Source organism: Mixophyes fleayi, chromosome 1 (genome assembly GCF_038048845.1).
Source record: "Mixophyes fleayi isolate aMixFle1 chromosome 1, aMixFle1.hap1, whole genome shotgun sequence".
NCBI classification, from domain to species: Eukaryota; Metazoa; Chordata; class Amphibia; order Anura; family Limnodynastidae; genus Mixophyes; species Mixophyes fleayi.
Window position 1 is genome coordinate 64,793,586 of NC_134402.1, and position 14,171 is coordinate 64,807,756.

General features: G+C 39.2%; 1 protein-coding gene across 1 annotated transcript in view; it reads right to left on the reverse strand.

The window, feature by feature from the left end:
• The window catches only part of SCFD2 (sec1 family domain containing 2), a 408,506-nt gene that overhangs the window by 66,577 nt on the left and 327,758 nt on the right, over positions 1-14,171 (reverse strand). The window lies entirely within an intron of this gene.

Sequence of the window (14,171 nt, forward strand, 5' to 3'; positions counted from 1 at the left end):
AAAACAGCAGCTGGATCAGATAAGGTAAATACAGTATAAATAGTGCAATATAACAAGAAGTGGTGTTATTTAGTTTATATGAGCATAAAGGTTAGGCTACACTGGTGATTTTAGCCACCCACTGGTAAGAGTTTCATATTATAACAGTGATCGCTTGTTTCCTAATAAGGTTACTCCATAAACATTTTTATCCTGAAAATCCAAATATTAAGATATTATGCTTATTTAGTGTTAATCACTTTATATGAGTCTGCATAAAGGTTAGATTACACTGGAGCTATTTAGTCACCCAATGTTAAGAGATTCATCTTATAAACAATGAGATTTATGTATCGTAATTGTTTTTTAATAATGTTACTCCATAAACATTTTATCCTGAAAACCCAAATATTATGCAATTAAGTTTATTTAGTATTATTATTATTATAGTATTATTCACTTTATATCAGTCTGCATATTATTACAACCCAATGTTAAGAGATTCATCTTATAACAGTGATTGCTTTTTTCGCAATTATTTCTTAATAACATTACTCCAAAACAAAGTTTCCCTATCAGCAGCTACAATTGTTATTTCATTGCCTTATGTATCAAGTGTTCCCCACACTCCTAGATCATGTCAATGTACATATTTGTCTGTATCATCCCTCAGTGAACAATACTTTATAAATAAAGTGTAATAATAGTAATAACAATAATGTGATCATTCTCATTCATAAAGTTTTATGGGACAGGCAGAGAGATAGATGACAGGGGTGTATTTTGTTGTCGAAGTCGAATAATTGGATGAAGTCATTCTAAATGAATAAATATTGATTGTAATAGAATTCCTTACGATTGCGATGAGTACGTTATGTCATACTAGGGTTAATTACGCAGTCGCACAGGTAAACATAGCAAATACACATACGCTCACACTTATATTTGTAAATAGTTCACATTTAATAACGTTCCGACTCACATTCTTTTATTATTAGAAATTAGAGATTATTTACACAAACATAGTCCTAAATTAAAGGTATTTATGGTTCAGATCCTAAGAAATGTATGGTGTTTAGTCTTATATTAATCCACATTTCACCTGCAGGAATCCGGTATCATCGGAGAAGCGATCGCTAGTTATGATTAGCATAAGATTAATTCTCATTGATACTCTGTTAATGGGTTAGTTTAAACCAGGTTTTAGGCTGCTCCCTCGGGCAAAACACTTACACAGCTGTTGCAAGCAGTTGCCCACACCTTTGGAGAAGAATCGTTTGAACTGACCTATGACCTGCACTGTATTAGACTAGCCTGAATACTGAACCAATGAAGAACTCTTTTAGTATTATCTTTGTGTACATTGTGACATCATCACTGTTTTTTGTCAACTAAAACTGCATAAAAAGCCACTGGACAGTATCACTCACTCTCTTTGACCACAGACTTCAGGATTAAATGACTGCTACTGGATCCTGTGCGCAAGCGTAATGTATTGATTATACTTTTTTGTATTTTGCTATACATTGATATATTTTGTTATTAAATCTGTTTGTGCGTTGGATCCACATTAATTTCATCGAACAATCTTTATTGGTGACGATAGAAACGGACATTACATTGTTGACAAGGGAGGGTTATTGGCTTTTGTCTTTTGAGTCAGGACCAAAAACATGATTTGCTCAGCCATTTAGAGCAGAAGCCCATTATCTTCTCTTTGCAAAGATATTGTGGACTACCAACTAATATATATTATTTTAAGAAAACATAATTTATATATCAAATAATAGCTATACTATACTGATTAAGATTAATCATTAAATTATTTTGCACAATACCCAAAATTACATATTCATTATACTTATAAATACTATACAAATAGCGCACATTTGTATAGAAAAAAATGTGCGCTACCTGGTTTATGGAGGTATAGAAAACCTTTGTGCTATGTTGTGCCATATTGGCTCCAACTGCTTACGTACACTGCATATGTGATTTTGCCACACTAAAGAATCCTGATGTTGTGTTATTGTTCACAAACCGAAGTGTATTTCTGTACTTCATTTGTAGACAATAGTAGAGAACCTTGAACAACTGAGCTTGGACAGTCATAATTTGCACCCTGGACAAAAAAAAAAGTTTAAGAACCTCTGTCACCCTGAACCATGATTAGTTTTTACTATATTTAGTCCTTTGTACAACTGGAAAAGGAAGATTTAATTTCTGGAACACTTGGAAGGATATATCTGCCTATAAATATCTAACTTCTAGAAAGCTCTACCTTGGTAGTAAAACGATGGATGGTGACCATAGGATCCCTCACCATTACCATAATATCTAAATTGGAACACTGAGAACAGTGTTGTCCTCCAGGTGGCTGGAGAAATGTCACCATGAAGTATAATTGAGATGGTCTGGAAGATACAGTATGAGTGAAGTTGCGTCTGACTGGGCAGACATGACCATCCAATCATGTGCTGCCTAAAGGTGCTCACAATGGAATTTTGAGGGCCAATTAAACCATTATAGACCATACTGGCCGCAAATTGCATCATGCGTCGGCCCAAAAATGCTGTCCGTCTCTCGGAGCCCACAGTAAATGTGCCAGTGAATGTGGATGTATGTGGTCATTGTCTGATCACATTAATGGTGCCCTTTCTCAACCAAAAATCCGTCCATTCCACAGACGAGCAGAGCCGGTGGATTACACTGCATATAGGCAGGTTCAACACAAAAACAGGAACAAGCACTAAGTTACAAAGGTGGTCACTTATTTGGCAGTTAATTCATTCCTAATTGAGAACAATCAAGAACACTATGGAACAGTTCACGTGGCCACCTTCAGTTATAAGATCTGTCCAGTACATGATCACTCTGGACTACACATCTGCCTGCACATGGACAGATAAAAGCAAAGTACAGAATGTACAGTACTAAGCCTGGACACTGCACCACTGAAGAATTCAAATTAAACCTAAAATGTGACTGTTAATGTAAAAATACACGAGGTTTAGTCTGTAGACAAACTCACCCAGTGAATCAAGATGCAATAAAGTGAAAGGAACAAAACTGCTTTGCCCAGAAAATATTGTTTTGCAGACTGATTTGTTACGAAATGGGCCTACAGCCCAGACATGGCTCAGGAAACCCAAGTACAAATCCACGGCCGAGTTTCAACTTCTAAAGAAATCAAAGGCCTTAACTTAAAAGCCACAAGGTGATGAAAGACAGCCACACCCTGTTATAAATGTCTATTTCCAGACTATCTGGCACTAGAAGCAAAGAGCACAGAAATTGTGCTACTATAAGCCAGTAAGAACTATTAGAGGATTGAAATTAAAACACAGAATTCCCAAGACTGGAGGAGGGTCGCGTGAGACAGACTTGGTTTGATTGAATCATTGCCAAAACACACACAGTTACAGTGCGGACTGGTAGCGTGACCTACAGAGGCACACTGATTTGATTACAGTGCAGCCTATGCATGTACAGCCAGGTGTGTGTCTTAAACAATGAAACTTCTTTTCAAGAATGTTTCCTAGCCCCCATTACGACACGCCATTTTAATTTACAATGTCAATATTGTTTGGTAGAGCACTACTAGCATACGCTATCAAGATTTTTCTTTCTTTACATAATGTACTGTAAATGTAAAAATGTTTTTCCATGAAAATGACAATCTCATATTTTAATATTAAAAGATTAATATTAATATTAAAAGACTGCCTTTAGACAAAAAAAATATATAAAACATACAATCAAGGGCTCTATAAGGAAACTATAAAGTTAATAAAATAATCATCATTATTTTAACTAAAAATCATAAAGCAGCGCTGTTTAGACAGATGAAAACTTGTTTGTGTGCATCCCATTTTTGGACATCCTACTAGTTACAGATATAAACAAAACATGTTTTAGCTCTGAGTACACGTTATTGCAAGTAGGATCATGCTGAGTTCTATCTGCCCAAACAACACACCCAAATATCCATGATTCTCCCTTAAATTAAAAGCAGCTCCCCCCCTCCTTCAGCCATGGAGGTCGGGACTGTCTTGCCTAAATCGCGCCTGTTGGAGGTACAGCATTGGGTTTATGCCCATGGATGAAGTATCCATGTACATCCTGACTCAGTAGGTACCAAAAACACACGATTCCCAGTAACTTCTAAACAACTAAAACACTTATTCCCTGTTTCCCACAGTAACTTCTGCAGCCAGAGGTCCACAATGTTATTAAATATGCTTCACCTCTATGTCTACATCTACATTTATCTTCTACCTTGAAGAAATGAATGCAGAATTATTTAAATAACAATGTTATCAGTGCTTTTGTGCCACGAATGCAAAACAAAGGTGTAAAAAAGTACTCAATCCCTTCTCAAAAGAGGAAGAGCCCCTCTATCCCTGACGTCTGAAGACATAAGGCCCCTTAGGAGGTAATGGTTTCCACAAGGCTAAAGAGGGGGGGTGCCTCTACCCTGGGGTATGATGAAGATTCAACCAGGGCCTGAATGGAGGACATCAGAGGCTCAGGGTGAGAACCTCAGGACAATGCAACCCCCTTCTCCCCCAGATGTTGGAGATATGGAGCCCACTAGAGCCTACCCCAATAAAAATTTGAGTGTGACAATGACAAAACAGTAAGTGAAAATAAATAGTGCCTAGAGAATACGGCTCTCACCCAGACTGAAATGAAAATTCTCCCACCAGCCAGAAGGCTGGATGCAAGAGAGCTGAAGGCAGAGAAAAGAAAAGTGAGTGATAGTCCTAGTGCTTTAATCTGTCACACAAAAAAACAATATGATTTTCCAGCATCCCAGGGGTCACATATATCCCAGGCTTTACCAGCTGCCTTGACCCCTGGCCAGAAGACCAAGGTAATCAGTCTATTATGAGGGGGCCCTGACATACCCTACTAAGACAGTACTACCCTTAGTCTAAGACAAAACACCAAGAAGCTAAATATTTAAATAACAATGTTGTAATACATAATTGTTCAAATATGTTGATGCAATTAAAACAAGTGCAAAACAGAAAAAGGGCGCATCCCCCACTTAACTATCTGTTTTAACAAAATGACAGTTTTTTACTGTAAAATGGCATCTTAATCTATATGAATGTTATGGCTCCAATTTGTTTTCTGTCCTCAGATCCTTAATTTCTAATCTGGCTCTGCTGCCCATCTACAGTATTTCTGAAATATGATAGGAATGGGATTTGACCAAGAATGGCATTACCGCTTTAATACACTCTTTTGCACAGAATCAGGAGCAACTTGCAACAGTACCACAAAAGTAAAATGTATTAGGTTGGGATAATGTTAGATCAAGGCTCAAGGAGACTAGTCACCTACACACAGTGAAGCAACCATTTGTGGAATGAAACATTACGCTGTCAATCCATTTGCCAAGATCCATGATATCACTGAGTCACTGCCTAAGATACATGAGGCCTCGTTACATTCATGAGATCTCAGAATATTCATAGACAACACAACATTCTCATGACCCCACGCTGTTCATCCATCCACACTCAGCCTAGGCTATGGGCACTGGTTTTGGATCACTTTTTTTTTGGGGGGGGGACTGCAGCATTTATATTTAAAGTTGCTTATCTAGAATATTCTCTTTACCCTACAAAAGTCCATGCTGATGGTGATGACGAAGAGCTTTACAACAGGGGAGGACCACCCACAAGAGATGCTCCATTTCTGATAAGCAGGAATAAACACTTTCCATGTGCAGGATGAAAAGATGAAAATACAAACTTTATGGTTGTACCCTGGCATTGTGTCTAACTCTAAATGAGCCCCGCTATCCTACAACTTTGCCAAAATACCAATGAACTGAATGATACTATACCAGAAACACATTTCTTTTAGAGGATGTGAAACCCATCTGCCCCCAATATCTTACATCTGTCGACAAATCCCATTTTAAAGCTTGGGTGGGCTTATCAAATCTATTTCATGTATTTTCTGAGATAGGATGATTGTTGTATAGGTTAAACAAGAAAAGCAAATACCACAGGGAGTGTACTGCCAGCAGGTGGATTATCTTCCAGAGACTGAAAGGTGTAGACGTGTCATGGGGTGGACAATGTGATTTTGTTAACTGATGGGTAATGACTGTAATTGAGTGTATAATATATATCTTCTAGACAGATTAATGCAATTGTTGTGCATGCCTGACATACTGTTCTGCTTCACTTCATGCCATTGTCAAGAGCTCTTTTGTTCTCATTATTTGTCTCTTTAATATAAACAGTATGGTATTCACCCATAATATCAGGCAAAGCTCTAGAATATGTGATAAGGTAAATACACTGAAAACATATGCTAAATACGTTAAAAGTCTACCTCCTCTCTGAATTAAATCATCCACTGACTTTTCTGAATTAAAGGATATTGCTACCCAAAACTGAAAATACAGTTTCAGATTGAGTTCTATGTGTTAACAATAATACTAAATATTACTTAATGTCAGGATGGATTGACCAGATAGATATCTTACCAATCTGCCCTTAACAGACAACAGCATTTAGGATTATCATTGGCCAGAACCACAACACACAGTCATTGACATCCGAGAATGTTTTTAGTTTTAGAAATAAACTTTGAAAGTGAGCTCTTGTGACAAGGAGGTGGGCTGGTGAAAGCTCAGTGCGCATCCTAGGTGGTGTCCCTCCTTCTTACCTTAGCAGATGGGAGTTGGGGGTTAGTAGGGTAATTGGCTGCTATCAAAATTGACCCTAGTCTCTCTCTGTCTGTCTGTGTGTATGTTAGGGAATTTAGACTCCAATGGAGAAGGGACTGATGTGAATGAGTTCTCTGTACAGCGATGCGGAATCAGTGGTGCTATATAAATAAATGGTGATGATGATGATCCTCTGCTTCTAGCCAAGAGCCACACTCCCAGCATAACACTGAAATGGAGCAGCAGCAGCCCAAAGCCTCACAGCTAAGCAGCTCCTTATTCTCCATGTCACTGGGCAGCGCTCCATGTGGGGGCGGCTGTGCGGGTATTAACAACACTGCACATTATGTCACTTATTCAGTGTTTAAGGTGCTCCGTAACCATTTTCTGTACTATTCATCACCTAATTCAAGCTGGGAACTGGTGACCCATAGGCCGGATGCAGTCCATAAAAGCTTTTTTTGTTGCCCCCAGCTTCCCTGACATACTCCATAAAATCTATTGGAGAACATATATACTTTTTTAATAGTGTTGGTCTTTGTATGCAGCCCATTATTTCTTCATGTGAAGCACAGTGGCTCAGTGGTTAGCATTTCTGCCTCACAGCACTGAGGTCATGAGTTCGATCCCTAAGCATGGCATTATCTGTGTGTAGTTTTGTGTCTTCTCCTCATGTTTACGTGGGTTTTGTGTAGCACTGTATACTCCATGTGTAATGTGTTTGCTGACTTCATGTTGTACAACAGCTCTCCTGCTTTATCAGTTTGCTGGAGTTTCACTGGGAGGCAGCTTATCAGTAGAAAGTGTGTGTTCGTCATAGCACTTATCTCATAATTTGCTTTCACTTGGTTATATATAGAGGTATGAGGCAATGTTATCATAGGGTAGCAAGTTAAAAAATACACAATCTTGTTCCATAGAGTCTTGCACATGAATTCTGCGAATTCCATTTCTAAAAGCTGTACAGGACACCAACATTTTTTCCCAAACGCCTGTTTTATTCTATTAAATTTGTTTTCCATTCTCTTCTATGAAAAAAAAAATCTTCATATGTGGTTTCCTGAAGGTTTATGTTGAGTCATTAGTTGAAAACTAAAAGTTCTATTAAAACTTTTTACCTCATACAACACATACACAAAAGACTACCGTATGTCATGTTACAGAGTACAGATAATTAGGTAGATTTTAGACATTTGTATCAATATATTTAATTTAAGTAGCTAAAGACAACAGAACGTCTATGCCCTGTCAAGAGGGTGTTCTGTTATCATAACTCTAAAACAGACCACAGGCTCTGGAAACATGAACAATAGGGCTATAATGGAAGAAAAGGATGCAACCATACGCCCATGTAACTTGGCCCAAAGCTTCCTCACTGGGTTCATTTATGCAGCTTTGTCACCAAAGTGATTAATCACTGACAAAAAAGCTTTATACAACTATTGCTAGGTATAATATCTACGTCCATTGCCTAGGAAAGGACTTTTTTTTTTTACAATTATTATAACAGTGCCAAACCCCGAGCACAGCAAATAAAATTGCTTGTGTGCTTTTGCCCTAATTTCTCCTAGTAAATATAGTAAATCTTTACATACAGTACTAAATAAATACTTACTTGATTATTTAGATCCCACTTATATAATTTCCTTGGTGGTGCACAGTTGTAAAGAATGAAAGATAACCATACCATACCTCCATCCGTCTGGATTTTAGTGGCACAGTTACGAAGTTGGGAGGTATGTCCTCTGCCACTAGCATCAGGTGCTTCCGGTACACGCGGCAATTCATGAGTGTTGGAGTCTATCAAAGCTTCGAAAGCACTGGGCATGCACGTGGGGGACATGGAACGTCTCCAATGTGGCATGACCATCCCTCTTTTTGTGTGCACATTGTCAATCTCCTCAATGGACTATGTAATTATTGCATGACCTTGACAGGCCTATTAATATGAGAAGTAAATCTGCTATAGAGTTTATTGCTATATTTGGCAAGTAGTGCTGTTAGCAACATGTAATTGGTAAGTCACAGAACAACACTCAAGCAAGATTTTCAGTTTCTCTCTACTTCAATATAGGTGCAGAAATCATAATCACAAAGCTACCGATTCATTTAAGTGGGAGTATCTCAAAAGTCTAACCTGTTTGGGGCTACCAAAAGACCGGACCTGAGAACCTTTGCCTTACTCTGTATCATACCTCCAAACATACACTACTTAGAAAGTAACATGCTTGGTCATTCCCGTTCCTCATCTACATATCCCACTTTGGCTGACCATGGTCATTTTTGCAGTGGTATAAAATGTGTGGCTGTCTCTTGGCTGTGTTATGGCATATTAAATGTCACTACTGATTCCTATATACCCTACAATAGGCATAGGTATAACTAATGGGGAAGCAAGGGCAACAACTGCTACATGGCCTGACAACTGAGGGGGCCTGTCAAAGTCACATAGGTGGTGCTCAAAGGAGAATAGTGTGGTGTCCGTGGCCAGCAGAGAGCTTATTTAGCTCCCTGCTGTGTGACTGCCGACACCACAAGGAAATGATAGAGTGCTGCGTGCATTAGCTGACATTCTAGTGCTCCGAAATTACATTCTGCTCAGATGGAAACGGAACTCTGATGTTCTCTGACCAGAAGGTGTATAGTTGTGCATAGTGGAGCGGCAGACAGCAAAATAAGGCTATTGGCCAGTCCCGTTAGTTAAGTGAGGGGAGGCTGTGTCTACTTAGACACTTTGGATGCCTGTCACAAGTTTGGCATGTGACGGTCACATACCTAGTTATGCTTACAACTTGAGTGTATGCTTTACCTCCTCACTGAACACATGCCTAACTATGTCAGAAGGCTAGGACCTAGATAATGCAGGGAATATTAACAACAGCAATATCAGATTATATAATGTAAATAAGTTATCCTTCCAACACAATACTCCCCTTCTTTTAACTATGACTTTTATAGCATAATTATACTTTTTATTTTATATCGCACAACTTTTGGATACTTGTGCTATCAATGCCATATATTGAGCATTACACTTTTCTTCACTTAAGAAAATGGGCTTGGACCTAACAAGGAAAAATAAATACGAATCCAGCAGTGTCTGCGTTTCAAGCCAAGAAAGGAAGTGGGGTGTTCCATTACTTGGTGTGTTTGTGTTAAAGGGAGCTAAATTAGCTGCTGTATATGCATTAGTATGTGAGCTGTCCGCTTCTCCGCACTGTGAGCCTATCGCTTACTGTTTGGATTATAGAATATGTTTATATATTCCAGGCATATTTCGGAAGTATATGCCACAGCGGAAGAAACATGGTCTGGGAGTCGCTCTCAACTCACTGCCAACTCCGTTGACTCCCTTTTCTTGCAGACATCGTAAAAGTAAAATGAAAAAACAAAACAAATGCGAACCAAAACAGATCAGCCATTAATAAAATGTGCCTGAAGGATTTCAGTTCAAATGTACTTTTTATTCATATTTTTAAATCTGTTTTACATGGCACAAATCCATGAGAACCCACCCAATTCAGCTTCTAGCTAAAACGCTTACAGCTCTTTGAAGTTTGAAAGATAATTGCTAACCTACCACGAAACCTTCTATCTTGTAAACCTAAATAAACCTGGCTATTTCTGTGACTACAGTAACCTGACGATAAACAGCAGATTATAGAAATCTTATCCAAGTCAAGGTGTAAAAAATAATTTTCTGGTCCTGCTAAAACACAGATCAGACATAACAACCAGCTTATTACTTGCTCAGGTCACAGCAAGTAATAATGGAATGCTTTGGCCAGCAAGCCAGAGTAAGTTTCTATATAAGCCGTACTGCTTGGGGTGACCAACAGCGCCGGAGATAAGGATACGTTTACCTGCGACAACACATATAAGATTCTTGGTCTGATGCATGGGCACAGGTTTTTGACAAATTTCAAAAAGAGGCAAAACTGTCATCAGCTTTGTATCAAGTGGCGGTTTCAGTAGATTACCCAGTGTTCCCAGTCGTCTACCTTGTGTATGAGCGCTATGTTTTGTTTTTCACGTCCCAGATGGCAAAAGAAATATCAGAAGTTCATGTGTATGGGATGATAAAGACACCAATAAGCACATTAGTTGTTTCAGAACACAGGGGCATAATTACCAAAGGGCAAAATCCCCACCACCGACGAAAACTGGTGATCTCGACGGTGATAGGGCTTTGCACTTTACATCAAGGGGTTACCTATCGGTAGTATGATTTGCAGGATTTCCCCATATAGAACTTGAGGATGGTTGCATCACGGTGGTACACACACCGCCACAATCCATTTCAGGGTGGTGAGAACAGAAGAAAATTAATGGGAAAAAAAAGGTTTATTATTTGAATAAAGCTTTTTTTTTTTCCAATGCTCAGTAGTTTTTACTTTCCTTTATATATATTTTTAATCTATTGTTTTAATTATTATTTTTAATAGCTAAGTAATATTTAAGTAATAAGTTCAGTCCTGATATCTCCACACAAGTATTCACAATTTAAGCTATAAATTAGGTTTAACTGAGCAGAAATGTTTAATTTAGCGAAGGGGTAATTCTAAATTGGAATATGTGTTTGAAGAATTGGCCTACCCTTGTAGAACTGCTATCCAAATCTATAAAACATGTCTGTTGAGAGTGAGAAGAAGTCATCATCCAAGGATAGAGGAACGTTCTACACACTGTGCACAAATTCACTGACTTCAATTTGTGAAATCTGACTTACTATTAAAAGGAACGAGAAATTGATCATGGTCCATACAGACACATGTATCCCCTTAGAGTTCCCTATTACCCACCAAACTACAGAGACTACAGAGTATATTTACTAAAACAGAAAAGTGGAGGTGTTGCCCAATCAGATTCTAGCTATCATTTTATAGAATGTACCAGATAAATAAGAGCCAGATTCTAACTGGTCGCTATGGGCGACACCTGCACTTTTACTTTCTAGAAGTATTAGTAAATCAAAGTAACTCTATTTGTGCTGTCTGTATCATAGCATCCCTGTCAATGCCGTAAGTTATGATTTTGGAAAAAAGCCTTAATGTATTGGATCTGCTTCCTGACTCAACCTCTCAGCTATGTATAGGGATTTGCTGTGTGGGCTCACCTTTGAAAATAACTACACTATATAACTTACCAGATCACAGGGGAGCGACAGCAATATTTATGCCATTTTAAGATGCCTAATTTCTTTCTGGAGGACTTGTTTATACAAGTATGATTCATATTGTGGGGGATATAGTAGAAATTTACACATCTGTGTTCCCCTCTGCTCTGTACAATATCGCCATGCAGCAGGCAGTATGCCAAGGAGCCGATAGAGACAAGATCCTTCTTTAGGAGCAGAAAGCTTGAATTACAACTGTGAACCTACAGAACTAAACTATATAAATAGGAGGAACACTGGTATCAAAGCCATTGACACTGGAGCAGGAAAAGTCATAGCATCCATCAGGATAACTTACCACTAATGTCACAATTATAACTGGGTTTTCTTGCTAGTGGTCAGCGTTGTTTAGCAAATGACTATGCAGCTAAGCCAAAAACTATTTACTTTTTTTTACAAACGATATTGAAACAAAGAATAGAAATAATTGTGCAATATACATGTAACACATTTTATTTTGTAGAAATGCATCTATTTGACAGACTGCCCCAAGCGTCAGTGGAAACTGCACAAAAACTTTCTGAATGACTATTTGCAGGATTACAATGGAAAAACATATGCAGCAAAATTAGGAACTTCACTTCAAAGTACCGCTTCAGACCACCTCCTTAGTTCCATCTTTCTCTTAAAATACTGCTTTTTGGAGCTTCACTTATTCTTTAAATAACATAATAATAATAATATTATTTGTACACTTTAAAATTTCTTACATTGGTATTTGAGCACTTATAAAGGTGCTTCTACATCTGAATTGCATCAGGATGGTGCAGAAGGCATTACATGGAAGGTTAAGGCTGACACTTGATCTACGACACTATTGATAGATAAAAATAAAACCATTATACATGGGGGCACCTTATAAACCTAAATACTAAATCTGCAGTTTTCAACCCATACTTGCCAACTTAATAACCCCCCCCACACACACACACCTGGGAGGCCAAGTGGCAAATTCAGGGAGGCCCGGTGCAAATTGAGCCATTTTGACCCCGTCCCACCAACTTCGTTAGGAACTGGGTGGGATGCAGGAATACGGCCCGAAATTTGTGAGTCTCCTAGAAAGTCCGGGAGATTAGGCCCTTCAAGCTTAATTGTCCTTTTTTGCCTAGTTACTCCCATCAGACAAAGTTTCAGTGCAGCCCTATTGCCACTGTCACCTGAAACTGAGCAATATTCTATACAAACAGATGTATTAGGGAAAAATAGGCGCATGATGCCACATGATGCAGTTGTGCTGAATGCCTGTGAGGGGCTCACCAGGAAGTCCGGTGAGCTCCTTTGTGTCGCCACTGCCACACCCCTATTTGCTGGGTTGGTAAGCCAATCTGGGCTGACCTCCAAACGATTTAGATGTTTGGCGCCGCAGTGAAACAATCAGGGCTCAGCACGTCATCACGTGGCACCGTGACTATTTAAATCGACGCTCGCACCGCCATTGCAGTCAGCTGTCGGTGGAGACAGAAGAAGACGAACGGCAGTATCCAACTGGCGCAAGAAGAAGAAACTGCACTGAAGAAGGACGCCGCATAGAAGAAAGACGCCGCCGCATAGAAGAAAGCTAGTTGGGCACAAGGCCCTCCGTGTTAAAGAGGGTGCAAGGCCCTCATTGTTAGAAGGGCAACAGGCCCTCGCTGTTAGAAGGGCAACAGGCCCTTGTTGTTTGAAGGCTACTAGGCCCTCTGCTGTTAGCAGGACCCCAGTAAAGACCCTTGGTGAGTGCAGAGGCGCGTGGTCTTTAAATAGGTCCAAAAAGGCACAAGGTCCTGCGTCTCTAAGTAACAGGCCTAGAGGCCGGAGTTCCAGTAAGCAGGCGGAGGCCTGCAGTGTAATTAGGTGCCAAGTGCATATAGGTGATTCCGCATAGAAAAAAACGGTGGATGTGTGCTTACTCCATGTTGTAAGGTGAGGTAAGCCAGTGATCATATGTGAGGTGGTCATGGGCAGGTGCCATACCAAAATGTACTCTGTTGCTGTTTCCTGTGCCATCTGTCTCCTTCAGTATACTGCACTGCACGATCTAGGAGTCAGGCCGCTTCAAAGACTGTGCTAAGGTAATGAGCAGTTGGAATGAGTACGTGTGTACGGAGGTGGTCCCTGGGAGAAAGGTAGGACAGCTGTAGGGGCGTTACACCAGCATATTAGAGTTATGTAAATGATCTTTACCACCCACAGAGACAAAAGTGACATTTTCTGGTGATTACTGTAAGAAAAAGATATTTAACCAATATTAAATTCAATGAGATACAGTAACTGCTGGATTCTGTTAGCCCAGTTGTATAAGATTATGGATTAATAGAAAAGAATTCTGCAATTTCTTACATC